General features: G+C 45.8%; 1 protein-coding gene across 2 annotated transcripts in view; it reads left to right on the top strand.

Moving 5' to 3' along the window:
- The first annotated feature begins 6572 nt into the window (after positions 1-6572).
- Positions 6573-12524, top strand: part of MIB2 (MIB E3 ubiquitin protein ligase 2) — a 31748-nt gene continuing 25796 nt past the window's right edge. For both annotated transcript variants that reach the window (XM_058161306.1, XM_058161304.1), the window contains exon 1: positions 6573-6764. The gene's annotated coding sequence lies outside the window, so the exon portion shown is untranslated. The remainder of the gene's footprint in view (positions 6765-12524) is intronic.

Genomic DNA, 12524 nt, shown 5'->3' with positions numbered 1-12524 from the left:
CCTCTGACGATCAGGCAAGCCAGCTGGGATCATCAGAGGAGCCTTTTAAAAGCATTTTTTCTATCACCTCTTCGGCCGATCCCAGCTGAGCCGTGCGATCATCAGAGGCTTTTTTTTTACTTTTAAAAGCATTTTTTCGACCGAAAAAAAAATGCTTTTAAAAGTAAAAAAAAAAAATCTCTGATGATCGTGCGGCTCAGCTGGGCTTGGGAGGGGGCAGGGATTTTTTCTACCGGTTCTCTGAACCACCTGCAGCCATCGCTACCAAACCGGGAGCATTTCACCCGATTGGGAGGTTCCTGATGTTTTGGTGGGTGGGAATCTAGCCTAATCTGACATGCGTTTCAAACCATGGTTAACCAAACAAGTGGCTTAGGTTAATGCCCGACATCTGAGGTTTTTTTCAACTTTCCGGCTCTCCCCTCCAAGTGGGGAGCAGTTTTTGAAACCGTTTGATGGAAACTGGAGTTTTGGGCTCTTTGGGGAATAGCCCGATTCAGGTTCATTGATTTAGGACACTCTCACAAAACTAGCAAACACACTTTTTAGAGTTCCCTGGATCTCTTTCTCACGCTGGACCTTAAATAATTTATAGCTCAGGCTGTAATGGATGGTATTTATTTTGTTTGTTTTTAAAGTCTGCTGAACAACTAGACAATTAAACCGAAACACATCCATTTGTTTCCCTATATTTTGTTAGGGAAGCTGTTCTTCTGTTAGCAGCAAAAACGTTGTGCTTGGTTTTAGTGCGTGTGAGAAGACGGCTTATGGCTCTGAAATGAACCCATCTCGTAACACGGCTTGTTTTGTCTTAACTGTTTTCGGCGGGTACCACAGTGGCTGGTAACTTAACCCTTGGTAGTTTAATGTGCGAGTTCGGCTAACAAGTCTATTTAATCAACCATGCTTAGATAAATCATAGCTGGATGTCATGGTGCAGACTTGCTCCTAATGTGAAAACTGGGTAAAATATATGGCTTGACACTTCGTACATTCTCAAGCAGACCTTTGCTAATCATCTGCCATCTTAAGTTTTGTGGCTCCCAGTATTTTTTCTGTGGGAAACAGGCCCAAAAGGCTCTTTGAGTGTTTAAGGTTGCAGACCCCTGGCTTAGAATGACAACAATTCAGCCCTGCCTCCCTTCCTGCTTTCTTCTTTTTCTCAAGAATGCCTTTCCAGTGGCAACCGAGGCCCAAGTGACTAAGCTCCAAAAAATAAAAAATAAAACCCCAGGCAGGCAGGCAGGCAGCCGAAGTCCGAGCCAGCTCCAGCTCGCACAGAGAGGATCGATATTTCAGAATGACAGCGAGATGGGTTTGCCTTGTCATATTTATAGCCAGTTGTTGGCAAGGCCCACTGAGGCAAGCGGGAGGAAGGGCTCCTCCTTACCATGGTAATTCCAGCCATGCTTGCTAAGGAGCCAAATGGCAATTCCGCTTAATGGCCAGAGGAAAAGCTAGCTTGGCATTTCTGCCGTTCTAAGTAAAGGGAAGGATCGGTCCACTCCATTTGCAACAAAAGCCCAAAGCATCTCCAAAGCTCGCAGGACAAAAGAGCTTTCTTCTTCTTCTTCTTCTTCTTCTTCTTCTTCTTCTTCTTCTTCTTCTTCTTCTTCTTCTTCTTCTTCTTCTTCTTCTTCTTCTTCTTCTTCTTCTTCTTCTTCTTCTTCTTCTTCTTCTTCTCCTCCTTCTCCTTCTCCTTCTCCTTCTCCTCCTTCTTCGTTTCTTTTCTTTGTGGACTCTTTAGAAGCGCTGGAGGAAATAACTGCAAAACACCTTGAGCTGCAAAAGTGACTCTCACTCATTTGAGTCCGGACAAAAGTCAAATCGTCTGAGCTATCGCGGGCAGAGACAATGCAGCTAAAGCTTGAATATTTTTGGACTCCAAACGCAGAGAAAACCCGATGCTTTGAACAAGGGAAGGCGACCGAAAAAAAAGACCAAATTATAATAACGGTTATGGAGCCACTGAAACACGGGTCTCTTGAAAGGCAAATGGCAAGGACAAAAATATTCGTTTTCCTAGTGCGCCACATTGTATGATATCGCCTCCTATATCAGGTTCATAAACTGGTCCAAAACCTTCGTCTCTAATTTCTCAGCATCCTTCTCCTCTTTGTTCTCGTTTAATTCTTTTTAAAACTTGATGACTTTTTAAGGCTTGGCTGGAAGGCTCAATTATAGCAACCCCTGGAGGATATAAAAGTCAATTTTCACCCATTCGTCAAGAAAAGCCATGGGAAGTTTGATCGCAAGTGCAAGGAAATCCTCGCCAAATGGTCAAAAATCTGGACCGTAGCCCTTTTCTCAAAGCACCTCCTTTCACATGGAAAACTAGATAAGTGTCAGGCCTGGAAGCCTCTTCCCTGAGATGCTGTTCTCCTGCAAGCCTTCTGTTGTGTATATATATATGATATTGGACCTTGAGACTGCATTGCTGAATGGCAGACATGAGGCACCTGACGACCCATCGTCCTCCCCAGCCTTCCCACTGTCCGACTCCACTGCCAGCTCCACAGGCTGCTGGTGGACCACAACAACTGAGCCGTGATGACATGGTGGTTAGACTGCCATATTGCAGGCTGACTCTGCGCACTGTCCCAGGTTCGACGATCCTCACTGGCTCAAGGTTGACTCAGCGTGCCATCCTCCCGAGGTCCGTAAAATAAGGACCCAGATTGTTGGGGGCAATAGGCTGACTGTAAACTGCTCAGAGGGTGCTGTAAAACATTATGGGGTGGTATATAAGTCTTTAAGTGCGAAAGTCTAGAGGTGGAGCTCTCGCCTCACAATCAGGAGGCTGTGTGAGTTTGATCCTAAAGGTGGCTCAGTGGTTAAGACGCTGAGCTTGTCGATCGAAAGCTTGGCAGTCCAGCAGTTCAAATCCCTAGCGCTGTGTAATGGGATGAGCTCCCATTACTTGTCCCAGCTTCTGCCAACCTAGCAGTTTGAAAGCATGTAAAAAATGCAAGTAGAAAAAAATAGGGACCACCTTTGGTGGGAAGGGAACAACGTTCCGTGCGACTTTGCCGTTGAGTCCTGCTGGCCACATGACCATGGAGACAGCGCTGGTTCTTCGGCTTTGAAACGGAGATGAGCATCGACCCCTAGAGTCGGGAACGACTAGCACGCATGTGTGAGAGGAACCTTTACCTTTTAGAGGCAGGTATTTCTCTCTCTGGGCACGTTGAAATTATATCTGCTGAATATAACTCCTCATTGGCGACAGGAGGGCATCCGGCCAGTAAACACTCCGCTCCATTCAGTTGCCCAGACTCTACCCCGCAAGGGATTGTGGGGTCATTAAAAGATGATGATGATGTAAGTCTTAAGTGGCTATTGCTACTCCATCCTTCTTCTTACCAAACTGAGCAGATTTTATGCCAAGCTTCATAAAACCTCTTCCGAAGTATACTTTTTAGAGGCAGATTTAGCCCTACGGGCTACAGTGTCAAGACAAATCAGGTAACTAACTGCATTCCTGATGCTAAACCATCTCTTTTCTTCCTCTCCTTTATTCCTTTTTTTTAAAAAAAAATCAACCAGGATTGAACTAAAAACGGCATCTACGATTAGTCACACCATAAAGGAAGAACAAGTAAGGGCTATAATCATTTCCGTGGGTAGCATTGCTCAAGATTCATGGTCCTCTTAGCTCAGATCCCCAGTCTTCATCCCGATCTATTCTCCTGGGATCTATATACAGGATCAGATTTTTAACCTAAGGACGGCCTCATGTTTTAGAAGAAAAGGCCTTGCTAGGTGACACAAGTGGCTAAGACGCTGAGCTTGTCCATCCGAAAGGTCGGCGGTTCGGCGGTTCGAATCCCTAGTATAGGTGTTCCGCGAGAGCACAGCGTTGGACTAGATGACCTCCAAGGTCCCTTGCAACTCCGTTACTGTTGTTACTGTGTCTCTGTGCTTGGGAGTTGCTTTTTGATGAACTTTTTCCTTTCCCCTCCCAATCCTCCGTAACTTTTTCGGCATCTTGGATCAATTCCATAGAGCCGAAGTGGCGCAGTGGTTAAAGCGCACTCCTGCAAGCTACTTCAACTGACTGCTAGCTGCTAGTCCAGCAGTTCAAATCTCACCGGGCTCCAGGTCGACTCAGCCTTCCATCCTTCCGAGGCGGGTAAAACGAGGACCCAGATTGTCGGGGGCAAAAGGCTGACTCTGTAAACCGCTTAGAGAGGGCTGTAAAAAGCACTAGGAAGCGGTATATAAGTCCAAATGCTATTGCTAATTTGCTGGAGGAGTTGCCTGCAGCCAGAACCAAGCAGTCCTAAAACGTATATTTCCCTGACATCGACCCAACATTAGACTGTGTTTACGGGAGGCCTCTTGCAAACATGGATTTAGTTCAACGACCTACTTTCCAGTACTTTGAACATTGCAGATTGGTTGCAGAAATTTGGAAATCATCGCTCTAATAATCTGGCATTCAGAATATTCCTATTCTTCTTTTTTTTTTCCTTCTCTCTTTTTCTCTCTCTCTTCTTTTCCCTGTCCTGTCAACTTTCCCTTTCTCCTCTCTTGTGACTTTCTCTCCTTTTAACAATTCCAAACGAAGTTTTTAATATCTTACTATTTTACTCTTGACCTCACCCAGTGGTGGGATTCAAGTAATTTAACAACCGGTTCTCTGCCCTAATGATTTCTTCCAACAACCAGTTTGTCAAACTGCTCAGAAAGTTAACAACCGGTTCTCCCGAAGTGGTGCGAACTGGCTGAAGCCCACCACTGGCCTCACCCCATTCCTAAGAGGTCCGTAAGGGGCGTGCATAAGAGCACCAGCATGCCTACCCTTCTTGTACTATCGTTTCCTTTCGTTATATCCAATTAATATAGTTATTACATACTCATACTTATATATATGCTTATATATTGTATAGTTATTACATGCTTACGCTTATATATATATATATATAAGCTATCGAAGTGCTGTCCCGGTGTCTGGAAGCCGTACGGGTCTGGATGGGGAGAAACAGGCTCAAGCTCAATCCTTCCAAGACGGAGTGGCTGTGGATGCCGGCATCCTGGTACAGTCAGCTGCAGCCACGGCTGACTGTTGGGGGCGAGTCATTGGCCCCGATGGAGAGGGTGCGCAACTTGGGCGTTCTCCTGAATGGGCGGCTGTCCTTCGAAGACCATTTGACAGCCGTCTCCAGGAGAGCTTTTTACCAGGTGCGCCTGGTTCGCCAGTTGCGCCCCTTTCTAGACCGGGATGCCCTATGCACAGTCACTCATGCTCTCGTGACATCCCGTCTGGATTACTGCAATGCTCTCTACATGGGGCTCCCCTTGAGGAGCATCCGGAGGCTCCAGTTGGTCCAGAATGTGGCTGCGCGGGTGATAGAGGGAGCCCCTCGTGGCTCCCATGTGACACCTCTCCTGCGCAGACTGCACTGGCTGCCTGTGGCCTTCCGGGTGCGCTTCAAGGTTTTGGTAACTATGTTCAAAGCGCTCCATGGCATAGAGCTGGGTTACTTACGGGACCGTCTGCTGCCACCGATTGCCTCCCACTGACCCGTGCGCTCTCACAGGGAAGGACTCTTCAGGGTGCCGTCGGCCAGGCAGTGCCGACTGGCGACATCCAGGGGGAGGGCCTTTTCTGTGCGGGCTCCCACTCTCTGGAACAAACTTCCCCCAGGACTCCGCCAACTTCCCGACCTTCGAACCTTTCGCCGGGAGCTTAAGACACATCTCTTTATCTGCGCAGGACTGGACTAGAATTTTAAATTTTGAATTTGGTTTTAATTGGGGTTTTTATTACTTTTATTGCTATTTTAAATATTCGGCCTTATTTAATAAGTTTTCTAATTGATGTTTTATTCTGTATTTATATGTATGTTTTTTTATCTGGCTGTAAACCGCCCTGAGTCCTTTCGGGAGATAGGGCGGTATTTATTTATTTATTTATTTAAATGTTTAAAACAATATAAATATATAAAAAATAAAACCCATTTAAAACCAATAAATTTAAAATCTAATCCAGTCCTGCGCAGATGAATAAGTGTGTTTTAAGCTCGCGACGGAAAGTTCGGAGGTACGGAAGTTGACGAAGTCCTGGGGGTAATTCGTTCCAGAGGGTGGGAGCCCCCACAGAGAAGGCCCTTCCCCTATAAAAATGTGAATAAATAAATAAAATAAATAAATAAATAAATATACTGCGTGACAAAATAAATGAATAAAAAAATAAAAATAAATGAAGTCGCAGCTCCTGCTAAAACAAAGACTCCCGGCAGAGGGCGCCCTTGCTTTGACTTTCCCCGCCCCCCCCCATCACCAAATCTCCCAGCATCGGAGACAAAAGCAGAGTCACTGGCGTGGGAAACCTCCCCGGGCCGAGGGAGGGGGGGGGGGAGAGAGAGAGAGAGAGAGAGAAAAGGAAACCTGGCCGCGGAGCATGCTGGGAAGTGGAGTCCTCGCTCTGGGCCTCCTGGAAGCTCGCCGGGCAAACAGCTGGTCGGAACTACCCTTCCCAGAAGGCGTCGCTTTTTTTTTTTTTTTTTTTTTGCAAGGCTGGTAATTGGAAAAGGGGCGAAGTAGCACGCACGCCATACACCGAAAGGAGGGTGGGAGGAGGAGGAGGGGAGGGGGAGCTCGTTCAGGACGGCTTGTTTTGCTCCCTGGGAGGAAAGGAGGAAGAGGAAACCCGAAGGCCCGCCGAGGGAAAACAGCTGGACGAAAGGAAGGAAGCGTTGAGCGCAAACCAGGGGCGGTGGAAGAGGACTAGAAGCTTGGCTTTGGCCGCAAACTTTGCTGTAAGTTTTTCCATTGCAGCGCAGACGGGGGTGGGGGGTGGGGGTGGGGGGCTTGCTTGGAGGCAAAGGCGGTCAGCTGATCCCCAGCGGGGTTTGCTCGGGGTATCCCTTCCCTCTCACCCCCACCCCCCCCTTGGGGTCTGCAGGGGCGGCTTAGGAAAGTTGGCAACCCCCTTCCCTCCCGGGGTTGGGGAAAGGGAGGCCGAGAAAGCCCCCTCCCCCCCCCCACCGTGGCCGGACGGATGGTCTCTCCGCGTTCCCTTCTGCTTTAGCGTGTTTGCTTATGGTGATGATGATGATGGGATGATGGTCATGTTGATGATGATGATGATGATTCCAATGTTATTTACCCGCCGAGCTGCGGATTGGCATGGCTTAGAAGGGGGGGAAAAAGAGGAGGGGGTCCCGCGCTATCTTGGATGGACAAATTAAACCCCCCTACCCCCCACGTTCCCCCCAATCTCCCCCCAATCTCCTCGGGGTTGAAGTTGCTTCCGAGCCCAACCGACCGCTCCTTTCCTGGCCTTTTCTCCCTTCACCTGGTTCCTGGTCACCATCTGGCTGGCTGGTTCGGTCCAATGGAGACAGAAAGAGGGGGGCAAGGTTGCCCCCCCCCCCATCTCTTTTTCCAAGGCCTGGCAAGCTGCAGATCTCTCTCTCTCTCTCTCTCACACACACACACACACACACACCTTTCTCCCTCTGTTTTCTACAGAGTTTCAGGGTTTGAAAACTAGTCCCTCTCGGGGTCATTGTCGGAGATGCTTTTGCTGAGATCCTGCTGGAATTCCACCCCCCTCCCACCTTGTCTTTGCAGATGGCATCAGAGATATCGCTTAAAAAAAAATAGCCTGGAAACCTGTTGATCCTGCATGAATCATAGTTGCTTTTTTTTTTTTTTTGGAAGGGGGGTGCAGAGCCAATCTTTGTTTTTCCACCCTTTTTCTATGGATGGGTGGGGGGGTAGGATTAGTGGAAAACCTTCAAATGTAAGTTTTGGAAATGTAAGCTGAAGAATATAGATTTCTTAAGAATGTCCCATCAGTTCAGAGTTTATCAGAGTCTTTAGGGAACATATATTGCTCCATCGATTCTCTTGCAAAATTCCTCGGCTTTGCTCCTTCTTTTTTTAAAAAAACCCATTTTTTAAAACCCCATAAACCTGCCTGCCTCCCTTTTTCCAGCTTTAACTCTTCAGTACTGTAATGTCTTATGATTCTGGTGTATAAAACCCAATAAATACATACCAACGATAAGGGTAAGGTCTCCGAGTACAGTTCAACTTCTTGTGAGGAGATGAACACACCGACGCGGGTTTTTTTTGGTGGCAACCCGAAAAGTCTTGCAAAGAGGCAGTTTGGCTTCATCGCTTTAGGAAACATCACATCAGTCTTGTAGCAGGGAGTTCCACCGGCCAAATCGATTTCTTTTGCAGGGATTACAGGCTGTTTAACACAGCCAGAGCGGAATCTGAGCTGCACCGGGCTGATTAAAACAACACAGCACGTTAAATTAATTAAAACTAAATTCAGTAACCAAGACTGTCCATCCCATCTCCTGCCCTTTTTCTTGTCATTTCTCCCCCACCCCTCCAACTTTGGTTCTGTCTGCAATTTGGGCCGTACGTTGTCTTAATTCTATGGAGGTTTTTTTTTTTAAACCGTGATGTAACTCGCCGAGATTGAGGCAGGATAAAAATAAAATAAAAATCAAATCAATAATTAATGCCATATACAAGATCTGGATAATTCCCTCATGGCGTATCGACAGGGTGGTGTTAGCCTATCACAGATGGCAGCACAAAATTGACCTCAGCCAACCTCAGGGAAAAGTAAATGGGGTCACACCGGAGAATCCCACAAGGCTGAGCCATTTGGGGAAAAAAACTGGCAAACCACTTCTGGAGACAAGGGGGACCCCTCACAATCCCCCCTCTCTTGATTCATACAGGATGATGGACAATGGTGTGTTTTTTTGTTTTGTTTTGTTTTTTGCAACTAATAGTGAATTTCCCCTGCTGCTTCATGCTCCTAATGCCTTGGCCTGCTTTCAACTCCTAAGACTTTTTCCGAATGTATGATATGAGTGCAGTGTTCCAGTATTTGAGGGGCTGCCCCAAAGAAGAGGGGCTCCACCTGTTCTCCAAAGCACCAGAAGGCACGACAAGAAGCAACAGATGGAAGCTAACCAAGGAGAGAAGCAACTTAGAACTAAGGAGAAAATTCCTGACGGGGAGAGAACAATTAGCCAGCGGAACTGCTTGCCTCCAGAATGCTCCGTCACTGGAGGCTTTTAAGAAGAGACTGGACAACCCTTTGCCTGAAATGGTCTAGACCCCAGGGGTCAGCAACCTGCGGCTCTGGAGCCGCATGTGGCTCTTTCACCCCTCTGCTGCGGCTCCCTGTCACTCAAAATATGCATCAATGTGCAACGCCTGCCGGCACGTGATATATTGAGCTTTTCAGCCCCCGGTAGGCAAACCATGGATAAATCCAAGAAAAGAAAACTTTCAGAAGAAAACAGAACATTTAATTCAACTACATAGGCTAGTTTTGTGGCCGCTCAAGAAATAATCAGGCACTGGAAGGGTTTTGTGGCTCCCGATGTTTTCTTTTCGGTGGGAAACGGGTCCAAATGCCTCTTTGAGTGTTTAAGGTTGCAGACCCCTGGTATAGATTCTCCTGATTGAGCAGGGGGCTGGACTAGAAGACCTCCAAGGTCCCTTCCAACTCTTGTCAGTCTGAATTGCGTAAGATCTGTAGGCCCAAACTTACGGAGGATTGTGCGATCTGTTGTCCAGAACCAAGACACAAAGGAATTTGCTTCTTGTGATCCTCAGCGGAAAAATGGATCATAAACTCCATGCGGTTTTCTCCCAGTTAACCTCTCCCCAACCCCAAAGGGCTTGGTAAGAAATAAAAATCTCAGTGGGTATGCCCCATGACTGAGATACCACCTTATCTGCCCCACATTTTAAGTGCCGCTTTGGGTCCCCCATAATATTTGTTTGGTGCGGTGCCCTGCATTTTTGCTCATTTCTAATATTATTATAGAATAGAATAGAATAGAATAGAATAGAATAGAATAGAATAGAATAGAATAGAATAGAATAGAATTCTTTATTGGCCAAGTGTGATTGGACACACAAGGAATTTGTCTCGGTGCATACACTCTCGATAGACATAAAAAGAGAAGAGACATTCATCAAGAATCATAAGGTACAACACTTAATGACAGTCATAGGGAACAAATAAGCAATCAAATCATATTAGGAAACAGTCAACATAAATCTTAAGGGTACCAGCAACAAGGTTACAGTTTATCATCTTTATTGCCACTCTTTACAGTCACATAAATACAAACTGAATTAATAATTGTTATTGCTGGTAATTTTAGATTTTCTGTTGAGTGTGTGTGTGTATGTACACACGCATATATATATATACACACACACCGTGTGTGTGTGTGTGTGTGTGTATCTATCTATCTATCTATCTATCTATCTATCTATCTATCTATCTATCTATCTATCTATCTATCTATCTCTCCATCCTTGTTTTTAGGCTGCAAGAAACAGATTTTGGACCAAAATGCTTGTTCTTTTTTTCTGGTGTAAAAGTTCATTTGCTCTCCAATATTTTATCGTATCAATGTTGGCTTGATGTTGTATCGATCTAGGGAAAAGTTACAGATATTGTCGTATCTTCAAGGGCTCGGCCTCAACACGTGGGCAGGCTAGAGCTGGTGCTTTCCAGGTTTCTTCCTAAATTTTGACAAGCTTTCTAAATTGCCTCTCACGGACTCCACTGGTAGAGAGAGAGAGAGAGAGAGATTAAAAATATATGACAGAGCCGAGCCGAGTTGTTGTTGTTGTTATTCCACCTAAAAGTAAAACCACAAGAGATTTGATTTGATTGCTTGCAACGTTGTCAGCTTAAATTGCAGCCTCGGTAGCTGATGTGTGAGCTAGGGTTTTTTTTCTCGCCAATCTCTTTTGCTCGAAACAAATTGTTGGAGCTAAAGATGACTTATCTACCCGAAGGAATGCTTCGTCCTCTTGATAGGGGACAGCAAAGTATTTTTTTTAAAAAAACAAACCTTGGGCTTTTAACGCCGTGGCCTAGCCTCCAATCTCTGGATTTCCTTGTGGTCTCCTGTCCAAAAACTTAAGTCATGCCCAACCCCTGCTCACATTTCCCAACCAAGGTTGGTTCCCTGCATACTCCTGACGCACCGGAGCACCGAAACATGCGGCAAAACACTTCATATCAGGCTTATGTTGTCAGTGTTATATCAAATCCACGGGTCAGTTTTTCCAGTCCAGAAGAAGAAGAAAAGCCGGTTCAAAAAAAGACAGAATTGCTAAACGGTGCAGAAAATGCTTACTTTGAAGGAATGGCCATAGCTTGGATGATGTAGGTGGGGTTGAGGGGGTGGGCCAGATGAAGAGGGGGTGGGGACAAAAGGAAAAGGGCGGAGCTAAAGGAGGAGGGGTGGACTTCCCTGCTTGATTGACTGACTGATTTTTTTAAAAAAGAAGCGTGTTGGTTTGAAAAAATAGAAAAAACAGTGCTTCGTTTAGTGACCAAACAAAGTTAAAAATGGCATTAAAATTATTTTTTTGAATGCTCAGCAACTGACTAATATTTATGATGGTCGCAGTGTCCCCGGGAGGGTCACACCATCCCCTTTTGCGACCTAACAAGCATCGTCGATAGGGGAGACCAGATTCGCTTAACGACGACCGTGGTCAGTGATTTAGTTAACCGCCGCAGTGAGAAGGATGATAAAAATAGAATAGAATAGAATAGAATTTTATTGGCCAAGAGTGATTGGACACACAAGGAATTTGTCTTTGGTGCATATGCTCTCAGTGTACATAAAAGAAAAGATACGTTCATCAAGGTCAAATAGGTCGAAACTCGCTTAACTCTCGCTTAGCCAACAGAAAATTTGGGCTCCGTCGTGGTCGTAAGTTGAGGGCTATCTGTTATCTCTTCGGAGGGCGCATCTCTGGATGAGTCCGTGGAGCTGAAAATCTGGTTTTGAAATGTCAGCTGTTTCGGTTCTGCCTCTTTCGAGGGGAAGCATCTCCCCCACCCTCCATGATCTGCAGCTGGTCATTTGAGGGTTGGGGGGGGAGGACCGACACCCCTTTGCTGTCTGACCTTGATATACAAGGTCTTCCTCATATTAACCTTCCTCTTCTGGCAAAATTGTTCCACCCAAATAGGCCGGTTCGACAAGTATATGAGTCTGCGAAGAAAGCTGGCCCTGTTTTCCCACCTACTTTGGGAGCAAAGCGGGTGAAAGAGAAGGGAAGGCCTCGTGATCTTGAACTGCATTTGTTCCTAGGAAGGAATAATAATAATAATAATAATAACAACAACAACAACCTTATTGGAATCGGCTCGCATAATTCGCCGCTACATCACGCAGTCCTAAACGCTTGGGAAGTGTTCAACTAGTGATCTGTGATACGAAATCCAGCATAATTATCTTGTTTGCTGTGTATACTGTCATTTTTGTGTAAATAATAATAATAATAATAATAATAAGGGGATTCTCTCTGCCTTATAAAACCTTTGCAAATTCATTGGAAGGCCGTCAAAACCCTCCTTTATCCCACAATTGTGCAGTGGTTGAAAAAATAATGACCTTGGGCACCTCTGGATTTTCATTCCCCCTTCTCCTTTACTGGGTATCAGCCCAGTACGTTTCCAAACGGCATCGGGTTTCGATTTGATTTTATAATCTCCA

This window comes from Ahaetulla prasina, chromosome 18, assembly GCF_028640845.1.
Source record: "Ahaetulla prasina isolate Xishuangbanna chromosome 18, ASM2864084v1, whole genome shotgun sequence".
In the NCBI taxonomy this organism is placed as follows: domain Eukaryota; kingdom Metazoa; phylum Chordata; class Lepidosauria; order Squamata; family Colubridae; genus Ahaetulla; species Ahaetulla prasina.
This window is presented reverse-complemented; position numbering and strand designations above follow the sequence as displayed.